The sequence below is a fragment of the Amborella trichopoda genome, chromosome 10, assembly GCF_054954075.1.
Source record: "Amborella trichopoda isolate Santa Cruz 75 chromosome 10, AtrichopodaSantaCruz75HAP2 v2.0, whole genome shotgun sequence".
NCBI classification, from domain to species: Eukaryota; Viridiplantae; Streptophyta; class Magnoliopsida; order Amborellales; family Amborellaceae; genus Amborella; species Amborella trichopoda.
The window spans coordinates 11,854,734-11,868,496 of record NC_142345.1 but is presented as its reverse complement, the minus strand read 5'-3'; positions in this window follow the sequence as shown (position 1 = coordinate 11,868,496).

Sequence of the window (13,763 nt, the reverse complement as noted above, 5' to 3'; positions counted from 1 at the left end):
CAAGTTCTGATTGACTTTGGCCTTCTTAGGGTGTCTTTAGTATTTTGGAGTGTGTTTGTGACCTCATGGGAATAATGCTCTTCCTCATGAGACTTGTCTTGCTTTCTTGGTGAGTCTTCTATCTTTCGAGTCTTTCTTAAAAATGGACTCAGGCTGTCAGAATCTTGTTTGATGCTCATATTTTTGGATCCTGGTATTGTGACACTAGGGATTTTTCTCTTGAGTGTAGGCTGAGCCGCCTATTGAGACGAGTGCTGTATCAACCTATTTATTGATCCAAACGTCCTTTGCGGATTTTCACTTGGACTTGGGAAGCGACGTCGTAGAGAGGATTTTCACTAACTCCCTCTTTATTTGGGGCTCTTTTACTCATGACCTTTCGACCATGTCCACCCTTGTTCTTTCCATTTTTACTCACAGTGCCCTTTTCGAGTTTTCACCATGCTCAAGTTTTTATTCACGGAACTCTTGTACTCATGGTTTCGTGACCATGCACATCCACCATTTTTACTCATGGTGTTCCCTTGTCCAGGTATACACCATGCCCATTATTTTTTGTGAAGGCATGGTTAAGGTCATGCCTTCGGGGCCTGTGCGAAGCCTTTTAATGTCATGGGACCAGAACATGCCCTATAATTTAAGGTCATACAGCTGGACCATAGTGGAGATGGATAGCAGTCTGTTGAGGTCATGGAGTGAGTATGGTGGTGGTTTTTACTCACTTTGGGGAGATGGCATGAGGCTACATATGAAGGACGGATGATGTATGAATGGAAGGTGAAAAGTGGTGACCCACTAGCTGATGACAAGTATGGATGACGTGATGGCTCGCCGTTTTGTGGGCGCAAGTGAGACTCATTGGGGAATGATAAATAGTAATGGAGAAATGGACTCACTAGGGAGGTGCTGAAGGTGATGCGCACACACAGATGGGTCAGTTAGGGAGAACGTGCGTGAAGATGCACGTAAAGGGCATGTGACCGTATGTGATGGTGTTTTTAAGGTCATGCCTCCGGGACCTATGCAAAGCAGTTTATCGTCATGCGGCCAAGATGTACACTATGGTTTAAAGTCATAGAGCTTGGACCGTGGTTATGCAATTTAGAGTCATGCGACTAGGACCATGCAGTTTAAGGTTGTGTAACTAGCCCTCTACTATAGTTTAAGGTCATATAGTTTGGACCATGGTGTTAAGCCTTTTAATGTCATGCGATCAGAACGTGCACTATGGTTTATGGTCATATAGCTTGGACCATGGCTATGTAACTTTAAAGTCATGCAACTAGGACCATGAAGTTTAAGGTCGTGCAACTACACCTCCGCTATAGTTTAAGGTCGTATAGTTTGGACCATGCAGTTTTAGGGTCATGCATCTAGACCAAGTTGTGCTGTTTAAAGTCATGCAGCACGAACCAAGGCTATGCAATTTAAGGTCATGCAGCACAGACCAAGGCTATGCAGTTTAAGGTCATGCAGCACAGCCTAGTAGGTAAACCTTTATGGTGGATAGGTCTGTGGAAAGTGATTTGACTCCCTGGGGGTAAAATGATAGCAGGGGTTTTAGATGGGAAGCAGACTTCACTGGGGATTTGGTAACAAGTATGACTCCCTAAGGTGAAAGATGGAACTCCATGGGGAATATGCTCATGGAAAGTAACTCGACTCCTGGGGATGAGAGGGCTTGGTGCGAGACTGGGGATGAGGGACAATGACCTGGTCCTGACTGCATTGGAGATGACCAGTCATGGCAGGTGGCATGCCCTGGATACAACTCCACCAGGATGACAGAGGTTACGGCTTTGGTGCAACTCCACTAGGGATAGTGGTAGGTGCTAGCACATGCATTAGCGCACACAACACTAGCACAAGCAGTACTAGTATGCACGGAGTGGTCATGGGCGGCGGTAGCCCTAATGCTCATGGCACTACTACAAGCAGCGTTGGTTGCATGTGGCGTTAGTCACGCATGGCGATACAACCGGCATTAGCCTGCATTCAACCTTGGTTGCACGTGACATTAGTGACGGGCTGTGATAAGCCTTTATTCTTGCCTCGAGTCTGAGCCCGACCCGATCTAGCCCATCTGAGGTTGCCGCTCGACATTGCATGATTGGCTGTATGCCGCTATGTTGGGCTTCAGGTTTGAGCCTGGTATGGCCCATTACTGCTTGGCCTTCAGGGACATGTCTGGCATTTTTTGTTTGTGAGGGGTACCTTGGGGAACCATCTTCTATATAAGGGGGGAAGACCCCATTTTTACTATTTTATCGAAGGTAAAACATTGAGAGTTTAATAGTGAGAGAGAAGAGACTTTCGGTGAGAACTTCTAGCGATCGTACAAGTATTTCGGCACGTTTAGCAGCTTCGGCAGGGTGTCCGCAGGAGTTTGTCGGGGAGCACCAAGGTTTCTGCTGAGGGAATAGATGATTCAGGTGAATAAGGGAGAACGTCGCAGGGTTGAAAAGGTATTCGACAGAGGTTCTCAGTCACCAGAGTGGTGGGGAAAGAGGTAAGCGAGGGTCGCAAGACATTTCTGTGAACTTCTAGTGGTTCTCGGTGGCTTTTCGTCCCCAGAGAGTAGTGGGAGGGTAGTAGCGGTGAGCGGAAGTGTTTTTTGACATGAAGAAAAAGTTAAAAAGGTGTCACAGTTGGTTTTCAGAGAGCAGGGAGACAAGGGGATGTCGGGGAATTTTTGGAGAGTTTCGAGTGGTTCCCCGGTAGCATTGGACACCGGTAAGGAGAGGGAAAGAAAAGAGAGCGTATCTCGACGAGAAGGAGTGAGTTCTTGGTGAGGAGAGGAAATGCTGGTGAGAACCTGAGACGTTGCAAACCTATAACTATCAGGGAGGTGAAGGGTCGTCGGACAGCAAACGGTCACCCTCTGCACCCATGGTGTCAAGCAACGTCGCGAGTGACAGGTGACGTGCTTAGATTTTGAGGGACTTAGGGTGCACATGTGGCACGTGAAAATAGCTTGAGCGTAGCCAGCGCTGAACATGGGTGGTGTTAACCCCTCTTATCATACCTCCTTGGGTTGGCACACGACGCTATGTCTTGAGTCAGTAGATGATAATAGCCTCTTGGTCGGGAGACGGCGTTGCGCCTTGGTCGATGCATGGCACTACTACTTCAGTGGGCAGATGGCGATAGCCTCCACAAATGCAGTCGGTGGTAGGCTATAAGCAACTAGCCGGCGACGCGCCCTTGTGAAAGTAGCCGGCGCTACGCCTTGGGAACCTAGACGGTAGTAGCCTCATGACTTAGCATTTGTAGGCAGGACAGCCGGCGCCAGTCTTTATTTATGCAACCGGCGATAGCCTTTCGTTTTGCGCACGGTGGTATCACTACCCTTCAGTGACTTGCACTCGTCAGCGAAACCTTAACTTTTAGCTTCATGGCCCAGCCGTTAGGCACCATTCCCGACGTGAAGAACCTCCCACGGGTAGGGGAACTTGGCACCAACATGTTTATCGGTGAAAGATTGGTGAGGGGTGAGCCCATCTAGCTCACTGATGCATTGTGTGAACCGTGGTGGCCTTTGAATTTCACCTTTGTTAGTGACCCCGTCCGCTTTGAGGTCAGAGAAGACAACGACATGAATGTAAGGATGGAAAAATGGGTAGGCCACTTCCACTGTTTCCATAGGAATGTGGCCTCAAGTTAGGACTTGCCTACCCTAGGAAAGAGGATGGTGAAAACCTCAGGCCTGAGGTGGTCCTCTGTTGGTCTCTGGGTGCAAGGGGAGCACCAATATATAAAAGGATATTCGTCATGGACCATAAAAGTGCTGGGTCGATACCGGGGCATTATGAAGCGTGCTTCCCTACTAGCCGCCATCCTGTGCTCAGTAGGCTACTATGACCATTGCTCAAAGACGGTCAAGGTATTGTTGGAAACTTGGAGCCATGTCAGTAACACATGGCTACTTGGTCATGGGGAGGCAGGGATTTCGCTGCTAGATCTGCAGTTCATCGGTGGGCTGCCACTCATCGGTGCTATGTACAACAAGTTCATGCCCTCGAACTAAGTCATTTTTGGAGGTAAACGGGTCGGGAAAGAAGCACCACCAGCTGGACTATAAGAGCCGTTTGGAATTTCCCAGTTGCTTTGCTCCGAGTGCAAGAATGGATGCGTCTCCTTCACCCAGTGGGTGGCATTCTTCTACGGAAACTACACTGATGAAGTTGGTTTGGGCCCAAGGAGAAAGGGGAAAGCACTCATGAAGGGAACCCCTCCGGTATTTGAGTTGGAAAGTGGGGAATGACCACGTCTTCTTAGCGGAGTAGACACTATAAGTCCAGGCGTGTTCTATGTGGCCTGCAACATGGTGAGGGGGTGAGAGTATGCGCTTGCACAGCCAGTCTTGTGCAGCATCTACTATGGCCTAGGAGCCATGTCTAAGGGGAAAGGAAGATGTAGGGGAAAACGGCATAGTGGATGGTGAAGCCTTCCCAGGGGATTTTAAGATGCCTTTCCCCATCCACTATGTGTACAGTTGGCTTGGGGCTTATCTCCCCAACACTTATACCAGAAATAGGGTGTTGGAGGAAACAATGTGTCCATTTTTCCTGAAGATTGCTGGAGGCAGTCTTCCATACTCCTAGCCATGCACATAGCATGTTCAGCAATGACCACCTCCACATGAGCTGGGTCGCCTTCCCAATTGGATGCCTTACAAACCGCACCTTTGCTGATGAACTAGGTAAGAACTTGGATGGTGCTCTCATTACTCATAAGGAGCTCATGTTCATGTTGAGCATCATGGGAAGATTTCTACCTTACCACACTATCCATAGTGCCAAGCTCGAGGGGTATTTCTCTCATAGATTCGCTCAGTAGCATGGGCTTGATCAAGGCTGCGCTTTCTTGGTGTTCTTTGCGAAGCGCTACAACAAGATCAACCGCAGAAAGAAGGACAAACTGGGGACTCATCATGAGACATGGCTCGTGAGGCTTGTTCGCACAACTTGGGCCACATGCTTAGAGTTTATGGAGATTGTTAGTCATGGGTACTGAGGGGGTGACCATCCTTAGAAAGGGGGAAACTGCCATTGGTGTCAGGGCACGTGGTAGAAGAAGACAGAGAGCATTTTTTACAGCCTCTCTGCTATCTTCAAATGGAAGTAGGGCGTTAAGGTTCCTGGGTACGAGGAGCGCCCAGTCTAGGATCTAAATGAGTTAATAGGGAGCGGCTCGCACAGTAGATTTGTCGCAAGCTCTTTTCGAGGGGGTGCTTCTAAGACTATTGCACGTTCTCAAGCAAAGGGGAAGAAGAGGAAGCAGACTGCCCCAGCCGTACCATGTGCACCGGCTTGAAATGCAGCACAAGCTCGAAAGCACAGGGGGCCCAGACTTCCAATTGTTTAGGAGCCAGCCGACGGTTCTTCACCATCAGATTCCTCGGATTCCTACATGTCTCCTGTTATTTTTGCATCGCCCTTTGCTCTTCAGGATTCGTCTTCCCTTTCAGCTGAGCCCTCCTCTAGCTCTTTAGAGACTCAGGCCAGTGCCTCAGATCCCACTGCACTGATCGACATTGCTTTGAAATAAGAAGTGACGTTCGTGGCTGAGGGGGAGGGCCCAATACCGATGGAGATCAACGGGGCTGATGAGGCAGTCAAGGTACAGAAAGCCTCTAAGGCCCAGGAGGTTGTTGTGCCTATCGAGGTAGAGGGTGTAGTCATGGAAAGGGAAACCCCAGAAGAGCTTGTGGTCATAGAGGAGACTGGTTCCCCAGGGACTAAATTGGGGCTACCCGAGCAACAGGAAGTTTCTGCTTTAAACAATGTAACTGTAGGGGATGCAGAGGCAGGACATCCTCAGGGGGTTGACCTTGAGGACCTTGAGAGCCTAGAGACTGTAGCCCCAGTGGGTGTTGAAGGTGTGGATGGCCTCATAGCCACAATAGCGGCGGGCCCAGTAAAAGAAGCGGTAGGTGAAATGGCTGCCTTAAAGGACAAGGGTGAAGAGGGGGAGGGGAGAGGCGTCGATCCTGCCGAGGTGGAGATGGCAATTCAAGAAGAGTGGGAGCAAGGAGAAGAAGTTGGCCCTAAAAGGGCTGAGGCTACTTTGGAGCATATTGCGACTGCTCCAGAAAATGTGGAGCAAGAAGAAGAGGTTGGCCTTGAAGGGACCATGCCTGTTAATGGTGAGGTTGAAAGGCCAAGTGAGGAGACTAATATTGTGAGGGTCGAGCAGGTTGTGACTGAGGCCCCCTTTGAATCTGTAAATGATGAGAGCTTGGGCTTCACAATCGCTCTGTAAGAACCAGCAACTCACATGGCTATCATCCTGTCAAGCCCTTCCATTGAGACTGATGCTCCTTCCATTGCAGTGGCCCTAGCAGCATTGCTTAAGCCTAATTTCAATGGGATGTCTGGTATAATCATGGATATGCTTCGTCTGGGCATGCAGAGACTGAAATATATGTCTCTTACTGAACTTGACAATGCAATCTAGAAGTTAAGGCAGATCGCCCTTCTAGGGGGTGCATTAAAGGTCCTCCCATATTTTGACGGTGCTGTAAACGAGCTGGAAGAGTGGAGAATAGGGGCCTTACATGAAGAAGCTACTGCACAGCGGTTGAAGAGCTCGTAATTGCCCCTTTGGAGTCCTCACTCATGCGCCATTGCGAACTGGTGGAAGCTCAATTATAACAAAAGGATGATGCAATTTCGCAAAGATTCGATCTTGCTAAGGTCGCATGCCACCACAAGGTGATGACCCTGAGGGCAGAGATATTAAAGCTGACGCAAAATCTTGCCAAGTTGGAGGAGGAGACTGCGGCTTGGGAAGCAAAGGATAAGATGCTTGCCAATAATATTTTGACTTTCAAATACTCCTTAGAAGAAGGAATTTCCTTGATGGAGCATGAGGCTGAGATGGTGGCAGAGTTGAAGGGACGCATTGAGTAGGCTAGGGCATCAGCCGCAACATATAGGGGAAGATCAATGAAGTGATTGATCGATTTTGACAGTGTCATATTATTTTATTTTTCCCCTTTTTTTTTGACACTTGTATTATTCCCTTGCTTTATGAATAAAATTCTCTCTTTTGCTTCAGTGTGATTTGGGATTGTTTTTTTTTTTTATTTGCTTCTCTACACTCTTGCTCTTGCTCTTGCTCTTGTTCATTGTTTCTGCCCCTTGAAATGTGGAGGGATAACCTACACATTGCTTTTTTTTAGGACAAGTCGTTGTAGCTTCAATGACCTCAAATGGGGGACCAGTTGCTTCTTCTCTGCTTAATGTTTGATTGAACATGGGCTCATAATTCATCGTTCTCATAATGTGATGAGCCTGATCGTTGTAAATAGTCCAATCAGGAGGAGCTTTGGCTTCAATTCGAGGTGCATTCACTCCAAGCCCATCGTAGCTCTTGGTTTCAGGTAGGAAATCCTTTAGGTGTTTTGAAGCGATACGCATCACCCCCAATTGGTTTTGGAGACTGCAAACCTCTCTTCTTAACTTTGCCAGGAAATCCAGCTCTTGAGCCATTCCTTAACTGCTCTTTTCCAATGGAATCAAGGAAACGCAAAACCTTTGGGGGTGGTTGATGTGTTAATTCTGCTTCCAAGAGTGCAATGGGGACATGCAGAACTTTCTGATGATCCGGCATGTACGTGACTCTTGGGACCGGGAAATCCATCCCCATGACTTCCTCAGTCTCAAGGGTGACTTCTGGTTCTTCTTCTTACACAAGTAGTTCAGGATTGGAAGCAGAGGGGGAAGCCTCACCTTTTGGGGAAGATGGAGTTTCTTTATGGATGATGGAGTTTCTTTTGGGGAAGAAATTGAAGGACGGGTGGATTGTCCAGGGTATTTGGGCAAGGAAGGACCCTAGGGAATTGGATGATGGGTAAATTGTTTGAAGAATTTAGGTAAGGGAAAAGTGGCGGACCAGGGAAATTTAGGATACCTGGCTTCTGAGGTGGAGGTTGCAGTCTTTTCCTCAACCTTAGGCTCATTTGCCCCGTGCTGGGTGATGTTTCTGAGATTTGCACCATGTGGTAAGCTTCTTGAGAATAGAAGCTCTGCCCCCTTGATTCTCTCAGTCTCTACTCAAAGTCAAGCTCAGGATCCTTGACTTTGACTTCTTGTGCTTCCCTATAGAAGAGGATGGCTCTGACTTGGCTTGGGCTACCAAGGCATCAGCAACTGTTAAGAATCCAGCTGCATGGGCTATCGTCTTTTTAAACCACCTCTGGTGCGTCCTGCTTATATTGATTCCTTCGAGTTCTCTATCAAGAGCCTCGAAGTTTGGAGATTTTAATGTTGTACCTACAAGAGACATAGAAGAGGAAGGGTAAGAAAACAAAGAATAAGAAGAAGAAGGAGAAGGGTCAGTAGGTGAGGGACTTTTAAGGTTGTTCCCCTCATTGGACCCATTTGGGCAGCTTTTTACATCATCACCAGAATTGGACGTGTGCAGGGGGTCTTTCAAGTCTTTCTCTTGTTTAGACCGTTGGGGAGTGCTTTTAATGTCATCACCTCATTGGACGTGCCCCGAGTAAGAGATGTCTCTGTGGTATTCTCTTGATGAGATGAAGGAATGAGGTCGATGGCGATCGGGATGACGTCTTTTAAAGTCAGCAAGGGAGGAAGAGGCCTGAGGAATTCTGGATCAACCAGTGGCGAAGGAACCTTGTTCTTCAGGTGAGCAGCCCTTGGTGCACATCTTCTTCTAGTCACCTTTAGAGGTGCGTGGTCCATCTTGTTAGGTTTGTGAACAGCACTAGCTTGATGAATCACTTCTCGCTTTAAAGACTTGAGCATGCTTCGCCCGTGATGGAATTTCTATGGATGGGAAGTTGAGGGTTCAACGGGATCAGAGGCATTCTTTCGGGAGTCTTGTACTGGAACACTTTCTTGAGTAGAAGTATCTCCTTGTGGGCGTTCAGCATAAGCAATGTGACCTGCCCTGACTTTTTTTACGACCACAAGTTCAAACCCATAACATTCGTTTAGCTCATGCCCCCATATCTAATAATATTGGCCGCAGTGATTCTCGGTCCCCGAGGCACGGTGTCTGGGCTGCCTTGCCAGCTTAGGAGTGATGAGCCCTTGTTGGAGCATCACCTCAAACAAGGCTAGAAGAGGTCTAAATTATCATTTCCAGCGTCTTGAGTCAAGGGGTCCTCTTGTACCAGTGGAGGAGAGATTTGGGGATCTCTGTTTGGAAAGTCACCAACTTCTTGACCTCTCTGCATTTTGTTCGCTACTAGCTAGTGGAAGTCAAAGCATTCGCGTAGGTCATGCCCCGATATATGATGATATGGACACCAGAGACCCTCGGCTCTTTGAGTCGAGTGCTTGGGTTGTCTTGTTGGTTTAGACATGATGAGGCCTACGTGAAGAATCATGGCAAACAAGGTGTGAAAGACGCTGGGTGCCTCAACTTCTTCTTGAAATGTCACTGCATGGGACGCTTCTGCTACCCCGAGTGCTTTCTTGATTTCTTCGAGCTTGATCAGACCCTTTTGGATTAGAGCCGCACGCTGAGAATCAACAATGCTAATGACTCCTTGCATTTCTTAGGGTTGAATTTTGAGATTTCCCACTTGTAACAAAAAGTTGTATCTGTAACTTGTAGCTTCTCTTAATGAAAAGTTTTGCGCGTTTCACTAATTGTCTCTCCTTCTCCTTCGTGTCATTACCTCTTCAACCTCTGCTTCCTTTGAGGATTGTGTTTTCAGGGTCGTAAATCAAGACCTAAAGGCATGTTTAAGGTCTTGCCTCTGAGACCATAAGGATCATGGGTAATACCTTCGCAGGTAATGTCCATTGATGGGGGGCATGCATCCTTCCCATCAGGATGAGCCAATATGTAACCTCCATTTGGGGACACTCGTTTTATTATGAAAGGGCCCTCCCACTTCAACTCAAACTTCCCTTTACGTCGCCCATACATGACGATCGGCCTTTTTCCTGCTAGAAACCAGTCACCACGAGTAAATGAACGAACTTTGATTGATTTATCGAAAGCCTTCTTCTCCTCCTTTGATGGAGATCAGGGTTCTGTTGAGCTTCCAATATTTTTTCATTGAGTGCATCTAATTCTTGATAACGAATCTTAATTCGCTCATCTTTAGCCAAACCTTGATGTATGGTGACACGGTGCGAAGGAAGTTGGATTTCGAGGCTAATACTGCTTCATTCCCATATACCAAGCAGTATGCAGTAGAGTCGATGGCATTCCTTGTAGTTGTGTGATAAGCCCACAAGGTCTCAGGGAGTTTCTGGTGCTAATTTTTTCTCATCTTTGACATCGATTTTCTCAGAACACTGCAAAGAGTTTTTTGAAGGCTTCGGCTAAACCATTTGCTTGAGGATGGTACATAGTAGAGTACTTCCACTTGAAACCAAATTGGTTAACCAAGTGGTCGATGTGCTGACTTCTGAACTGGGGACCATTATCTAATATGATCCGGTCAGGCACATAGAATAGGTAAATGATATGATGTCGCACAAAGGTTGCCATTGATTCTCCTGGAAAATGTTTGAGAGTGATCAATTCAACTCATTTGGAGAAGTAATTTGTAGCAGCTAAGATGAAGGTATGGCCCAATGCTGAGGGAGGGTCGATGGGTCCGACAATATCTATACCCCATTGTGAGAAAGGCCATGACATCACTGTAGGATGCAAATGCTCTGGTGGCTGGTGAATAAGGTTCGAATGTATCTGCCACACTTAGCACGTAATCACATAAGTCATCACATCTGAGACCATCGATGGTCAGTAATACCCCAACTTGCGTATCCATTTGTAAAGCTTAGGAACGGACTGATGAAGGCCACAGATCTCAGCATGCACTCCTTTCAGTACTTGCTTTGCCCCTTTTGGGTCGACGCATCGGAGGAGGATGCCGTCGAAGGATCGTCGGAAGAGAGCATTCCCGTCAAGAAGAGTGTATTTGGTGGACATTTTTTGTATACTGTTGCGCTCAATGCGAACGTCGGATAGCCGACCGTGTTTGATAAAGTTGATTATGGGTTCTCTCTAATCCTCAAACTGTTCGATCTCGGCACATATTGAATCAAAGTTCTATCCTTCTTGTTTCTCAAACTTATCGCCTTGGACCTGCTTCGCCTTTCTTTTGGCTTTAAGAGTATCCTTGGTAGCGAGGAGTGCCCCGAATGGGTAAGGAAGGTATTCTGGGAAAATAATCCTTTCATAGTCCCCATCCAACTGCTTAACCAGCTCTATTTGTCTCCACACTGCTACCCATATAGGCGTGGGTTCTTTCAAGGAGATTTGAATAGTGGCACAGAATTTGTCAAGAGCATCAACTTGAGAATTCAACCTTATAGGAATTTTCCCTAAGGAAAAGTCATCGAGGTTCTACATCAGGGACTTAGCAGTGTCATGATAAGGCTTGAGGCTATCTTTTCTCACATCGTATATCCCTTTGAGATGCCATATTACCAACTCGAAATCACAAAAAATGGCTAAATATTCCATTTTGAGGTCTAAGGCAACTTCGAGCCCTATTATGAGGGCTTGATACTCAGCCTCATTGTGCAAGTCGGACTTTGCAAGGGAGAAGGACAAGGGAATGATGCCATCTTGAGAGGCACCTCGTTCACACTGAAAGACCCCATCAAAGTACATATTCCAATCATAAACTGGCTCAGCATAAAACACTTCCTCATTGGAGAGGTCATTCGACAGGGGAGATTCTGCGGTAAGGGGTGTGCTGCCAAGAAATCAACCAGAGCTTTTCCTTTGATGGCTTTTTGTGACACATACTTGATGTTGAATTCCATTAGTAATAGCGCCCATTTAGCCAAGCACCCTGACAAATAAGGGCACGTCATGAGGAACTTGATGGGGTCAGCTCTTGATATAAGCTGCACCTCATGACCGAGTAGATAATGGCAAAGCTTTTGTACTGTGAAGAACAGTGCTAGGCACATCTTCTCGATTGGAGGGTGTCAGCCCCTTGCATACCGCGGCTGAGGTAGTACATAACAGTTTCTTTCCCTCCCTCATAGTTCTGTACCAGAAGCGCACCGAGCCACTCGTCGAGGGTGGTCACATACAAAATGAGGGGCCTTCTTAACACTAGCATGGAAAGCATCGGGGGCCATAGAAAATACTCTTTAATATCATCCAAAGTGGCCTAACATGCTTCATCCCATATGAAAGGAGAGTCCTTCTTCAACAGATGTGTAAAAGGTTTATAATGACCTGAGAGATTGGAAATGAATCTTCGAGTATAAGCAAGCTGGACTTGAAGAGACAGAAGTTCTCAGAGTGTCGTTGGCGGTGGCATTCCTTGAATTGCCTTGATCTTGATGAGCTCGATCTCCAATCCCCGATAACTGATAATGAATCCTAAGAATTGCCCCGAACATAAGCCAAAGGTGCATTTCAAGGGGTTCATCTTGAGCTGATGAAGGTGGAGCTGTTCGAACACTCGCTCAAGATCCTGCATGTGAACATCCTTCTTTTCGGATTTCACCACCAAATCATCTACATAACATTCCACCTCCTTGTGTAGCATATCTTTGAAAATGGTGGTCATTACTCGCTGATACGTAGCTCCTACATTCTTCAATCCAAATGGTATCACTGTCTAACAGAAGACCCCTTTGCCAGTCAGGAAAGCGGTAGCCTCTTCATCCTCTGTTGCCATTCTTATCTGATTGTATCCTGAGTATCCATCCATGAACGAAACTATTTGGCAATGAGCTGTGGAATCGATAAGAATTTTTATGAACAACAATGGGAAGTCGTCCTTTGGACAAGCAGCATTCAAGTCACAAAAATCGATGCAAACCCTTATTTGCCCATTCTTCCTCTTAATGGGAACAACATTGGCACGTTCTTCTTTTTAACAAGAAAAACATTGACAAGCCATTTCGGGTATTTGACCTCCTGAATAAAACCTGCCTCCCTTAGTTTGGTTACTTCAGCGTCTATCTGCATTTCAAGATTAGGCCGGAACCTTCTCGATTTCTGCTTTACAGGTTTGAAGGATGGGTCGAGACCGGGCATCGTATGACAGTGCCAAGAGAAGACGTCTCGGTTTTCGTATAGGAAGGTAATACAGCTCTCTTTCTCATCTGGAGACTTGTTGGCTGAAATAAAAGTTGGCCTTAAGTCATTCTCATTGCCCAAGTTTATTTCTTCGAGATCATTAGCCGTAGCTTGTTCAACTTCTTCCCATTCCTCAGGGGCTTCTTGAACTTCCACTTCGTCATCAATCGGTGATCTAGAGTATCTTTCATTGATCTCGAATGTGTCGACCTCAGACATTGTAGGTACCCATGCTCTTGACACTCTGCCTCAAATTGGGCTTTGATGGTATAGAGCATGGTGGCTACTTCTATTGCTTGCTTGCTTTAGGAGGGATCATTTCTAGGAGAGGGAGTGCCTATGGTTGAAGGAGTGAATTTTGGGGCACCTGAGTCGGCTAGGAAGAGCAGAGTTTAGAGAATGTGAGGGGAGGGTTCTGAGATTTGGTGGTCATAGATACAACCACTACATGATTCTCTTTCTTGCGTTCACCATTTCTATGTACTCTTAGATCTGCCACAAGCTTTAGTGGGATGGTAGATTGTGAGGTAGGCTTAGGTAGTAGAGGTTTGTTTTGGTTACCGGTTGACTTTGCTATGCAACCGGTATGGATTGGAGATTTTGCGAAGATTAGGTAGGTAAAGGTTGCTCCACCAGATTTGGCGTCGACTGGCCTGGTCATGTAGTTGAGTTCGGTGCGAGCTGGTTAGATTGGAAGATAGGAGTAGGTATTGGTGAAATAG